Here is a 12,828-nt window from a genome sequence, read left to right on the forward strand (position 1 = left end):
TTAATCGCACCTGTAAAGTCCCTTTTGTCATGTAAAATAAGAGGTTCACAGGTTCCAGGGATTATGGCCAGGGCATCTTTGGGATGGGGCATTATTCTACTCACCCACAGCTTTGGACTTTTAAAGAGCAACACTAGAACCTAGCTGGCAGGGAATTAAGCCTCTTTTCCTGCCTGGAAGACCTCTCTCTCCGCAAACTATCAGTCAAGTGTGAGAGTAAAATAAAGAAATTTTCAAATGTAAGATTCTCAAGAAATTTGCCTCCCACACATCCTATCTGAAGAGGCTCTTGGAGGATGTTCTCAAACAAATGACTCAACCAAGAAAGAGAAGGCACTAGGGATCCAGGAAATAGTAGATCCCACATAGGGACAAAGGAAAGGGTACAGGCAACATGGTGTTGGAGAGGCATTCCAGAAGGACAGCTGTGCAGCAGTAAGTTGGAGTGGTTCAGAAGATTCCAGAAGAGACTTCCTCAGAGAGATGAACTGAGAGCATATCTGAGGTATGTGACCTGATTGTGAGAAAATATAGACAATGGGTACAGAGTCTGGGATTGAATTAATAATAAATTCATGAAAACAAAGACAATTTTAAGGCCAGGGAAAACAAGAGTTGTGGAGAGGGGAGAAAAAAAGTAAAACGTAAAAATTTACTACATTCGGCAGTTCCATAGTTGTAAATAGAATTCTATGATAGTGTGAGCACTGATCACCCACTTAATTGAGCTAAAACCTTGGGAGGGTGAGGGATAGGCCAGAGTGGGAAGCAGAGCCCACCTTGAGTTTTGGAGTGAGGATCAGTAATCAGTGAGAACAACTGAAAAGGAAGGAGAGATACAAGACATTTTTTTTTTTAGGGACCTGGAGGCACAGTCCAGAATTATCATCCAGAAGAGGTGAAGGCTAAGGAAATTTTGATGCAGAAAGGGAGATGGGGCTATCTAGTACAAGGTCAGCAAACGTTTACTGCAAATAGCCCCATAGTAAATATTTACACCACAAATCTGTATTCCTGCTCTAGGCTACATAACAGATGATCTCAAACATAGAGACTTAAAACAATACCTGTTTCTTAGCTCTCAGCTCTGTAGGTCAGAAGTCTGAGACCGCATGTCTAGGTTCTCTGTTCAGTGCCCACAAGTCAGAAATCAAGATGTTGACTGCTAGCCTCTTATCTAAAATCTCTGGGGAAGAACCTGCTTCCAGAACCCAGCTCCTTTTGGGGATAGGACTGAGGGTCCTGTTTCCAGCCACGTGGCCTCCTCTATCTTCAATCCCCCTTGTGCTTGGAATTTCTCTACTTTCCTTTTCCACTCTCCGCCACTGCCCCCCAGACCCCTTCTGCCGCCAATTCAGGAATAACTGACACGCAACATTATATTAGTTTCAGGCGTACACCGTAATGATTCCTGTTTGTATACATTGTGAAACGGTCACCACAGTAAATCTAGTTAATGTCCATCATCATACGTAGTTACAAAAGAAATTTTTTTCATGTGATGAGAACTTTTGAGATCTACTTCTTCTGCTGCTTTTAAGGGCCCACGTATTTCCATTGGACCCACCCAGATAACTGACAGTTCACCTGAATTACATCTGCAAAACACCTTTGCCAAGCAAAGTGACGTATCTATGGGAGTGATGCCAGGTGGTGAAGGTCACATCAATGTTTGTCTCACCAACTCAATTCCACAGCTCTAGGACAAAAACAGCCCTCAGCAAAATGTAAATGAACATGTTCATAGGTGCACAAATGCTTAGGGAAAGAACTGGAAAGACACATTCCAAATGCTTAACTGTTACCACTCCTAAGGAAGGAGGTGAAGGCTGAGGGTGGGCATGCCCGTCCACGTTTTATTCCACATGCTCACTGCTCTGATTACTTCACAGTGTACTGATTAAGTAATAAAATTTTTTAAACTGTACCTGCATATAAGTGTATGAATGTTAATAGATGTATATTAAAGCTCCGCCCATGATAGTGATCTGAAGAGAAGAAGTATAAGGAATTTACTCTTTCCAAATTACATTTTCCTGTCATCTTTGATTTTTTTTGTTGTTGTTATTACAATGAGCTTCTATTGCTGTGTTTTTTCCCTGTTCTTTTTAGAGAGAGACAGAGAGAGTGAGAGAGACAGAATGAGTAGGGGGAGGGGCAGAAGATGAGAGAATCCCAAGCAGACTCCCTGCTGAGCACTGAGCCTGACCCGGGACTCAATCCCATGACCCTGAGATCATGACCTGAGCCGAAATCAAGAGTTGGACACTCAACTAACTGAGCCACCCCGGCTCCCCAAAAGGTAAATATACTTCGAATTGTACTGATGTTTCTAGAGAGTTTAAGCAAAAATCTAAAAAAAAAAGGTAAGAAGTGAGATAGTAAATATCTACAGTCATCCATCACAGACACATGTTCGTGTTATAACTTCAAGTTAAAAGTGCAAGAAGAAGAGTGTCCTGGAAAATAAATCCAACTATATAAATATTCATAGAAAATGACTGGAAGGAAATCCACTAAAATGTTAACAGTGGGTGTTCTAGGCAGTGAAATCATGAATAATTATTTCTTCCTTTCTAGTTTTTAATACTTCCCCATTTTCTATTATAAGCATGTATTATTTTTATAATTGAAAAAATGAGCACTTTTTTTTTTTTTTTTAAACTAAATGTAATTGCCAAGTATATGGCAGTATTCATGTTGGCGGGCTGGCTGGTTTTCCTCCCAGGACAGAAGCTTGCTTGAAAAACAGTAGAAATCAGAGAGGGATCTTGGCGAGTGTGGGAAAAGGAAAAGGAAACTTATCCAAGGAAAAGGAACCCGAGGCTTCAGGGGTGAGAAATCATGTCATTTGACAATTGGGTGGGGTGTTCTCCTACCCAGTGACCCGAACACTCAGGGTTGTTGAGCAAGCCACCCCTGGTCCAGGTCCACATCTGACACATGCTAATGAGTGTTTTCCATATAGATCAGATTTCCAATTCTCATATTCTTAACAACACCTACTCTTTCAACACCCCCATTTGGTGTGATATTCTCAGCAGGTGGCTTTCTGGGTATTCCTGAAGTGGCTGCCTCTGCAGGGCCATGATAGGCTTTGTCTGTGGTTATTTTTACCACTCAGGGGAGCAGGCAGGCGCCGAAATGCAGCTCTCACCAGCTCCTACCCAACAGACCCATTCCCAGACACACCAATCGGTGACAGTTCAGTCCCCACCCCACAGATTTTCAGTCCTTGCAAGAGTAACGTGGGGCCCCTGCTTCCTGCCAGGTGCCATGGGAGAACAGAGGACACAAAGGGTAGGACGCCTGCCCTCACAGGAGTTCACAGCCTATGAGACATAAAACGTGTCCAGAAAAGGAGCCCATGCGTGGAGAATGGTGAGTGCCCTGAGTCCGGTCAAGGAGAGTGCCTCTAGAGGGGAGGGAGAGATTCAATCAGTTTTAATGGACAGGGTGCGCATTGAAGGGTGCCTTAAAATATTCAGAGGGTTGTTCCTAGTGGGATGGAAAGAAGAGGCAAAAATATTCCAGCCCACTCCCAAAAAGGCAGCATGAACAAAATTGGGATTTCCTGACTCTCCGGGATCTGAAATGTTAAAATATTTATCACTGCACTCTGGACAGCTGCAACCTCCCTACACACCATTGTCTTGGGCAGAGACGCCCCCAGGTTGGAGCAAATAAAACTGCCAATATGCCTCCAAAGCACTCTAAAAAGTCCCCAATAAACAGGCTGTGAAAAGTCCACTTTGCTCAAATTTGAGAGGTTCAGATAAAAACCACACTGGTGGGGAGAGGGCACCTGGGTGGCTCAGTGGGTTGGGCCTCTGCCTTCAGCTCTGATCATGATTCAGGGTCCTGGGATCGGGCCCTCATCGGGCTCTCTGCTCAGCGGGGAGCCTGCTTCCCCCTCTCTCTCTGCCTGCCTCTCTGCCTACTTGTGATCTCTCTCTCTGTCAAATACATACATTTTTTTAAAAGATTAAAAAAAAAACACACTGGGAATCCAATGAGCCTTATCAGTGTGTATATATTAAATTTAAAAATAGATGGGAACCTTGGAAATCATCTGCTTCACTCTCATGTCAGAAGGGACAACTGGGATTCAATGGCAGGAAAGTCTCAAGGTCACACCCCAAGCTCGTGGCAGAGCAAGGGTAAAATCCATGGTTCCTCAACTTCAGAGTAGCTGATCTTCAGCTGGGACAGGACCCACTTCTGACTTAATTAGTAAATAGCTATTTCCCTGAGCCCTCTAAGGGCCATGGCCCATCCCAGCTGCTCTGTCTTCTACCCTAGAACCTGCCAGACATGTTCACAGTCTGCAACCTACAGGCCTAGCCACCAGAACGCTAAAATGTAAAAGACTGATGGTAACTTATGCTAGTCGAGGGATAGCATGACTGGAAGTCTCACACGTCATTGGTCAGAGTGTAAAATGATATGACTACTTTAGAAAAAAGTCTGACACTTTCTTATAAAACAAAACACACACCTCAGCCATGCCCGGACAAAATCACACCTGGTGTTTGCCAAAAGAAATGAAAGCACATGTCCATACAAACATTAGTGCAAGAATATCCACAGGAACACTGTTCATAATGGCCCCAAGCTGGAAGCAACCCACGTGTAGTCAACTGATGACTGGGTACATAACTTGTGGGGCATCCTTGAGTGGATGAACGGCCTTGGACAAAACAGCTTGCGTGCAGTGATTCCATTTGTTCTAGAACAGGCAAAACTTATCCATGGTGAAGTTAGATAGTGCTTGCCTCTGGAGGGTGGGGATGGGTGACTTGGAACGAGCAAGAACAAATTCCTGGTATCTCTCTTTTTTTTTAATTGAATTATAATTGACATGAAACATATTAGTTTCCAATGTACAACATAATGATTCAATATTTATATGTGTTGCAAAATGATCATGGTGGGCTGAATTACCACCCACCACCACATATAGTTACAGAATTTTTTTTCTTGTGATAAGTTTCAAGAACAACTCTTTTAGCAACTTTCATATATGCAATGCTGTATTATTAACTATAGTCACTATGTAGTACATTACATCCCCATGACCTATTTATTTTGTAAGTGGAAGTTTGTACCTTTGGACCCCCTGGGTGATGGTATCTTGATGAGGATCTCGGTTACATAGGTATGCACATTGGTCAGAACCCATGCTTAAAACTGGGGCATTTCCCTGGATGTTAATTTCTCCTCCAAGGAAAAAGAGGAAACAAACATGGAACCCTGCTTAATGATATTCATGCTGAAGTGTTTCAGGGTGAAGTCCTGATGCCCGCAACCCACTTTGAAATGCACCATGATAAGCTGGACGTGTTTAGAGGTACAGATGGACAGAGTGGTGATGAGGCAAGTAAGTGTATAGTAAATATTTAAAAATCTAGGTGATGGATAAATGGGAGTTCCCTATACAAGTCTTTCAACTATTCTGTATGTTGAAGCATTTTCATGATAAAATCGTGGGGGGAAATCTGTAGGTCAACTAACAAAGGAGGCATGGACAGCAGCTTCCAGGATCTTACTCAAGTGCCCTACTCAAGCATCCCTGCTGTACCAGTTACGGACCAGATATTAATCAAACAGATAGTAATCAAAACTGTCCCAGTTCAACATGCTTCCCTCTGCCCACTGGATCATGCTGCCTCCCTCCTCAGTCCAGCCCCCAGGCACCTGAGGGATAACAAATACATTATTCACCGAAATAATCTTCTCATTAAGGTTACCTGGCTGCCCTTGGTAATAACACTAGTCTCCCTGAACCCTCTAGTTTGTGAATTCATCTCTCTCTCTCTCTCTCTTTCTCTCTCTCTCTTTGGAACGTCTATTTATCTTTTGGATGTAGATCAAAGCAAAATTGAGATGTCCATTTAACTGACATTTGTCGAGTGTCTAGACAGTGAGGCTGCAGGACACAATAAGAAATGGCTAGGAATTGCTTTAGTGGCGAACGGGAAGTTTTGGAGGTGGGGAAGGCGTGGGTGAGGAGAAGGAAAGGAGAACCGACACCAGACCATGAGCTCATCTTTCATGTCATGCTGAGAGGTTCGACTTCTAGTCGCAAAGTCAGAGTTCTCCAAGCCCTCCTGAAAAGCTGTGTGTAAATCCTTTTGTGTTTCAAACATTTTATGGAAATGTCAAGAAGATTTTGAAATTTCAAAAACAATATGGGAGATATTTTTGGAAATAAAGAAAATATTTTATATTGAAAATCATTCAGCTTTACTTTTTTTTTTTAATCTCAGATTTGAACCTATCCCTTGCCATAAAGTGAGGTGTCCTAATTATTAGACCCCCTATCTTCACATGGTCTTTATGACATCAGTGGGCAATCTGATTAAACATGCAATGAGGCCATAGCTCTTGGTTGACTCGATTCAATCTCAAACACATAGTAGTTTAACATAGGACTGCATCCTAACCAGGTTCAGAGGGCTGGAGGAAGCACCTGATCCAATGCCTACTTACTCTTTGGAGAAAGAAGATAAAACAAGGCAATATAAATGTGACTCAGAGCTATGGGCTGGTGAGAGGCAAGACTGAGACTCAGATCCAAATTCCAAATTCCATGTTCACATTATCAGTCAGCTATCATTAAACCACCATTGTCTGTTCCTTCCCCCCCACCAATCCATATTTTTCACATTTCTTGAGGCACAGATATAAGTAAAACTTAATTCTAAATATTTTAAGATATTCTATTATTTTAAAACTTCTTGTAAGAAAAAAATGCTTGAGGAGGAATAATTACTCAAAATGGCTAAACCTCTTAAATTCCACATATGAGTGAAATCATCAGGGCACTTGACATAATGAGCACTGGGTGTTCTATGCAACTGATGAATCACTAAATTCTACCTCTAAAACTAATAATACACTGGATGTCAATTAAGTTGAATTTAAATTTAAAAAATTTTTAAATAAATACCAAAAATTAAAGCTCACAATCTATGATCCAATTCAGTCACCTACATTTCACATGGCTTTCCTTTCAGAGAGAAACTTCCCATTGATTTATGGATTCTGAAAACATGAACTACCTCACTAAAAGCTATTAAAATAGCTTTCCATAAAGTCAAGTTTCCACCAAATGAGAAAAGAGTTTTTAAAATAGGGTGACTTCCCTGAGTGCCTTATTGTTCTTAAGACACCAGAAAGGATGAATGTTTCAGGCACGATTCTGAGGACCAGGCATGCATTAACTCACTTAGCCTTACGACAACCCTGTGAGGTGTTGCTCATAGTTCGACTTCAGTGGGGAAACTGAGGCACAGCCATCCCTGCCCTGCTACGAGGCAAAGATTGAACCGGGTGGTCTGGCCACTGAGCTATTTCTGAAACTCCCATGCAAGCCACTCAATAAGACCTGATTACCAGTTCCCCTGCAACTTCCTTGCTTCAGGGGAGTTGGTCCTTTGGGATGTTTCAACCTTATCCTTTCTTGTCCCCCCTTATGCTGTAGGGGATGGAAGCAAGAAAGACCTTGCCCAGGTGCCGCTAACAGCTGGCATCCAGCTGGGCTCTTCCAGGGGGAGGCACTTAGGCCACTCAGATGCCAAAGGCAGCTTCCAGCGATGTGCAGCAGCAAAGGGAGCCTCGGCATCTGCAGCGACAAGCAACAGGCAGGCTCCATAGTGACAGCGTGGTGGACACCAACGGGGGCACCGGCACATTCATTTACGCCCTGGTCTCTGGGCACCAACACCTTCCCCCCTTCATGTACCTCTAACCCTTCCTTAGTGAAAAACCAATTTCCTTCATATAATCTCTCTCTGCTTGAAATATGTAGGTCAATGGTTGTGTGTGTGTGTGTGTGTGTGTGTGTGTGTGTTTCTGGAATACTGATTGATTCTGACACCTTACTTAAATGTATCACATTTCCCTGTCTTCTGAAATGAATATATTGAACCTGTGCACCCTCGACTTGACAAATCACAACCCAGTACCAGAGAGGTCCCTGGGACCTATTTCAGGAGTATGCACACCTGCCTCCCCTGCTTCCCAACATCCCTTTGTAATGATGGGAGAAAAAATTATTTTTCCACTTATGAGCTATCACAACGTTGGAAGGCAAGAAAGGGTGCCCCCTGCAGACCAGAGCCTTAGAGGAATTTTAGGAAGGGAGCAAGCCACTGGAGCCTGATGGATGGAGAAATCAGGGCAAAGGATGAAGCTGTTTTGTTCTTCCTGAGGGAGCCCTGGAAAAGCCCTCTGAAGTGCATCAGTAGGTACAGAGAGCAGGAGCGAACCACTCTTGGGCATCTGAACCACATCCAGAACCGCTGGGGAAATCTGAGTCCTCTTCTCTCTGTACATTCATTTCCTGGCAGTGAAGGCGCTCCAGAGAAAGGGCAGGACCCCAGCTGAGGTCCTTGATGAGAGAAGCAGAGCAGAGCACAAGCAGACACAGGGAAGATGCAGGAGGAAAAGGCAAGCTGCTCAACCAAGGACTGGGATATAGCAGAACACAGCTCTCTTCCCGTGGTGCCTGTGGACAGCTCCCTGACCTGCGCCCACATGGGCTTCCGCTGCCGGTTCACACAGAAGCTGCCATCACAAAATCCAGCCCTGGAGGAGAGAAGCCCACACCAGGGGGACCAACACAGCCCAGGATCATTCTTCCTTAAGAAATACACATGGCGGGGTGCCTAGGTGGCTCAGTGGGTTAAGCCTCTGCCTTTGGCTCAGGTCGTGATCCCAAGGTTCTGGGATGAAGCCCCACACTGGGCTCTCTGCACAGCAGGGAACGTGCTTCCCTCTCTCTCTCTGCTTGCCTCTCTTCCTACTTGTGATCTCTCTCTGTCAAATAAATAAATAAAATCTTAAAAAAAAAAAGAAAAGAAAAGATATACACACGGCAACAAATAGTCATGAAACGTTTGATGAGAGCTACCACCAAATGAGAGGAAGATGGACAGAAACTTGAAGGACAACTGATCCTGACAGAATCAGAGATGGTTCAGAACATTCAAGAAAAACAGAATTAATCCTAAATTCATTTTAATGTTTAACTTTTAAAATCTGTGCTATCGTCACATGATTCAAAAACCAAAGAAAAAGAAGAAGGGATACACTGAGAAGTTTCGGTCCCACCCTCACCCTTCAGCCCTACTTTGTGTGCAAATGCAAACAAATATGAAAAACATATACTTCTTTTCCTCTTTGTCTTACACAGAATGTGGCATGTTACCTGCATGAACAAAGCAGGTGGCTTCAACAACAGAAATCTGCCATCTCTGTTTGAGTCTAGAAGTCCAAAATCAAGGTGGGCCAAAAGGGAAGGGTCTACTCCATCCTTCTGTCCTTGGCTTATAGATGGCCATCTTCTTGTTCATCTTCTTGTTCTTCTTGTGCTCTTCTTATATGCATGTCTGTCTCCAGATTTCCCCTTTTTATAAAGATACCAGTCATATTGGGTTAGGGTTCATCCTAATGACTATCTGCACTTGGTCACCTCTTTAAAGACCCTATCCCTATATAAGGTACCACTGTGGCATTCTGAGGGTTAGGACATCAACATATGAATTTCAAAGGGACACAATTCAATCCCCGACCTTACAATACCATTCTGCTTTTTTTCCCACTTACTAATATGTCCCTCCCTAGAGACTTTCCCACATCAATACATAGAGAGTTTTTTCATTTTTTTGAAAATGAGAGGATTACTGTGGTATATCTGATCACTCCTTCATCCATGAATACCTAGGTTGCTTTTTCAGTCTGTCACTATTATAAACAAGCTTCACTTCCTAAGTGTGTTGGGCATGTCTGTATGATATGATCATAGCCATGAGATTGCCTGGCCAAAGGGTCAAGGCATCTGTAATCTTGATAGATATTGCCAAAAAGTTCTCCTTGGGGGGCTCGGCCATTTTGCACTTCCCCCAACATTGTAGGGGAGGGCTTGTTTCCCTCAGAGACTCACCAACGGACTATGTTGGAAATCTTTGGATTTCAGTCCATCCCATAGTTAAGAGATGCTTTCTTCATACAATCTCACTCTCATTTCTCTTCTGAGTGAGGTTAAGCATATTTCATATACTTTAGAGCTATTTAGATTTCTTTTTTTGCCAACTGGAAATTTTTTATTGGGTTGTTACTTCATTTTGCTGGAGATTCCTAGCCATTCCACCCATTAGCCAGATTAACCCTGTGTCTGTGATGTACGATGAAAGTATTTCCATAGATTTTTCATTTGTCTTTTCACTTTGCTTTTTAAGCTTTTTATTTGGAAAATTTCAAACACTGGCATAGGTAGAGATATTATATAGTGAACCCATATACCCATCACTCAAATGCACCTGTTACTAATGCATGGCCAATTTTCCTCTGTCTGTAATCCCACTGACTCCCATCCCAGATTATTTTATTTTTTTTTAAGATTTATTTATCTATTTTAGAGAAACAGAGAAAGCATGAGTGGGAGGAGCAGAGGTAGGGAGAGACTCTCAAGCAGGCTCCCTGCTGAGCACAGAGCTTGGCACAGGGCTTGATCTCACAACCCTGAGATCATGACCTGAGAAAAAATCAAGAGTCAGATGCCTTAACCGACTACACAACCCAGGCACCCCCCTTCCAAGATTATTTTAAAGTACATCCCACTCATCACAGCCTTCATTTGTAGATAGCCCAATCTCTAAAAGATTCTGCTTGTGTCTCTTAAAAAAAAAAAAAAAAAGCATAATCACAATACCATTATCCCATATGCAAAATTAATGTTTCTTTTATATTATTGGATAACCAAATGGTATTCAAATTTCCCAAACATGCATGATTAGTTAATAATGTTTCTTAAGACCCTTTTAATCTATAGCTTCAGTCTCTGTCACTGTTTCTTCTTTCCTTTGAAATACATTTTTGAAGAATCCATTGGGTTGTCGGTCTGGCAGAAACTGCCCCCCGCAAGGTCTGGATTTTGCGGAATGTGTCTCCATTGTGTCTCTGAACGTTTTCCTCTGTTGCCTCTATCTTCTGTAGACTGGTAGCTAGGTCTAGAGGCACTGTTAGATTTTGATTTGATTTTGGCTGGGGGCTGGGGTGAAAAGACAATTTCACAGGAAGTGTTGTGAACTTCCTTCCTTCTAGAGGCACTTCATGTCTGGCTGTCCCTATTTTTGTGAGGCTGGCAGCTGTTGATGATCATTGCCAAAATCCACTGGTACTTTTTGATGTTGTAAAACAATGCCTTTCAGATTCTAGCATCCCTTCTTTTTATTTGCTGGAATACACCTATAATGGGAAACACCATCTCTTCACTTAACTAGAGGAACAGTTTACGTTCCTCTAAGTAAAGTAAGTAAGTAAACGAAGTTCCTCTAAGTTCTAGAAGCAAAGTAAGTGTCTGTTTCTTTTCCTCTACTGCCACTTTAAAAAATAATGACTGGTTCCCTAGGACACTCCAGAGAAGGCTACTGTATGCTTGCCATTATGAACTCATTTCTTCTAACATATATTATGTTTCCATTCATTACAGTTATTATCCCTCTTGATGCTCCATTTGTCCCATCTTTGGTCAGTGGGAACCTCTCCAGGTTGGCTCCCGGGTGCTCCAGACACAATCTCAATCCTCATCATGACTTTCCCTGCTGTCTAATGAGTTGCTGTGGTTCATCTTGCATATTTCTTGCTCCAGACCTGGAATCAGCTTTTCCTCCAAGAAGCCTGCTTTCTTTTTTGTGAGAATGGTATTGAGAGACCACAGTATGGACATACTTATGATATCATCCATTTCAAGTACTGCACATGGCATTATTTCCTACTATGTAAAAGGAATCATCTGAACCCTAAAGTTCTCAGAAATCAGAACATGCTTCCTGAAATAAGACATTAAGTGGGTATAGGGAAATACCAACTTAGTGATCTGGAAAATGAAACCAAATAAATCTAAGAGCAAAAAGACAGTGATGTAAAGGATGAAAGAAGAAAATTCAGAGACATAGAAGATGGATCCAAGGTTTAGTACTCAACTCTTAGGAATTCTAGACAAAATGGAAAGAAACAATGGCATAAAGAAAATAATTTCTTAAAGATTTTATTTATTAGAGAGGGAGAATGAGACCATAAGCAAAGGGAGCAGCAGTCAGAGGGAGAAGCAGACTCCCCACTGAGCAGGGAACTCCATGTGGGGTTTGAGCCAAGGAAGCTGGTGTCAGACCTGGGCCTAAGGCAGATGCTTAACTGACTGAGCTACTCAGGCACCGAAGAAAATAATTTTTAAAATGATAATTGTAAATGCTGTTCAGCCTACGGACACCATCTTGGACATGGAGCAGTAACTGAATCAGCTTCATTGTGAAAATGTAAAAAAAAAAAAAAAAATGTAAACTGTGGAGATGTGTTTCTGATATGCTAATTTATTACCTGGGATCAGCATTCAGTTACATCTTTCTCTTCTTTTGTTATAATCACTTATATAACTCTGTAAAATTAGAGAACCCAGGTCTACCTGAGTTGAATCCATCCCACATAAGGTCCTTCCCTTGGAGTGACCAAAATATCCCCAACAGCAAGCTGGTTTACCCTTTCAAAAGACATCTATTTTGGGGGGAATCAAAGAGCTTGCTGTTAGGAAAGGGGGTGTTAATGGCAGAAAAAAAAAATCATACAGAGCAAACAAAATAAATACACTGAAGAGAGCCTCTCAAACTGGGAAAAATACAGTATCACGCTTTCTCTGTTGGCCTAGAGCAGGGGTGGCCAAAGTCATGTCTGCAGACCAAAACCAAGTCTGCCTATTTCTGTAGATCCTGCAAGCTTCAAATACCTCTTCCATAGCTGGGGGAGAAAGTCTAAATGAGAGTAATA

The 12,828-nt window shown here is 42.3% G+C and overlaps 1 protein-coding gene and 1 long non-coding RNA gene across 2 annotated transcripts in view; one reads left to right on the forward strand and one right to left on the reverse strand.

Moving 5' to 3' along the window:
• MGLL (monoglyceride lipase) overlaps positions 1 to 12,828 on the reverse strand; it is a 225,459-nt gene that overhangs the window by 133,160 nt on the left and 79,471 nt on the right. The gene's annotated exons all lie outside the window — the stretch shown is intronic.
• On the forward strand, positions 2,113 to 6,184 carry LOC309846203. The gene is made up of 3 exons (XR_014301784.1): positions 2,113 to 2,302; positions 3,272 to 3,381; positions 5,279 to 6,184. It is a non-coding gene; the product is annotated as an uncharacterized lncRNA (long non-coding RNA).

Source organism: Mustela nivalis (assembly GCF_964662115.1).
Source record: "Mustela nivalis genome assembly, chromosome: 1".
NCBI lineage: Eukaryota > Metazoa > Chordata > Mammalia > Carnivora > Mustelidae > Mustela > Mustela nivalis.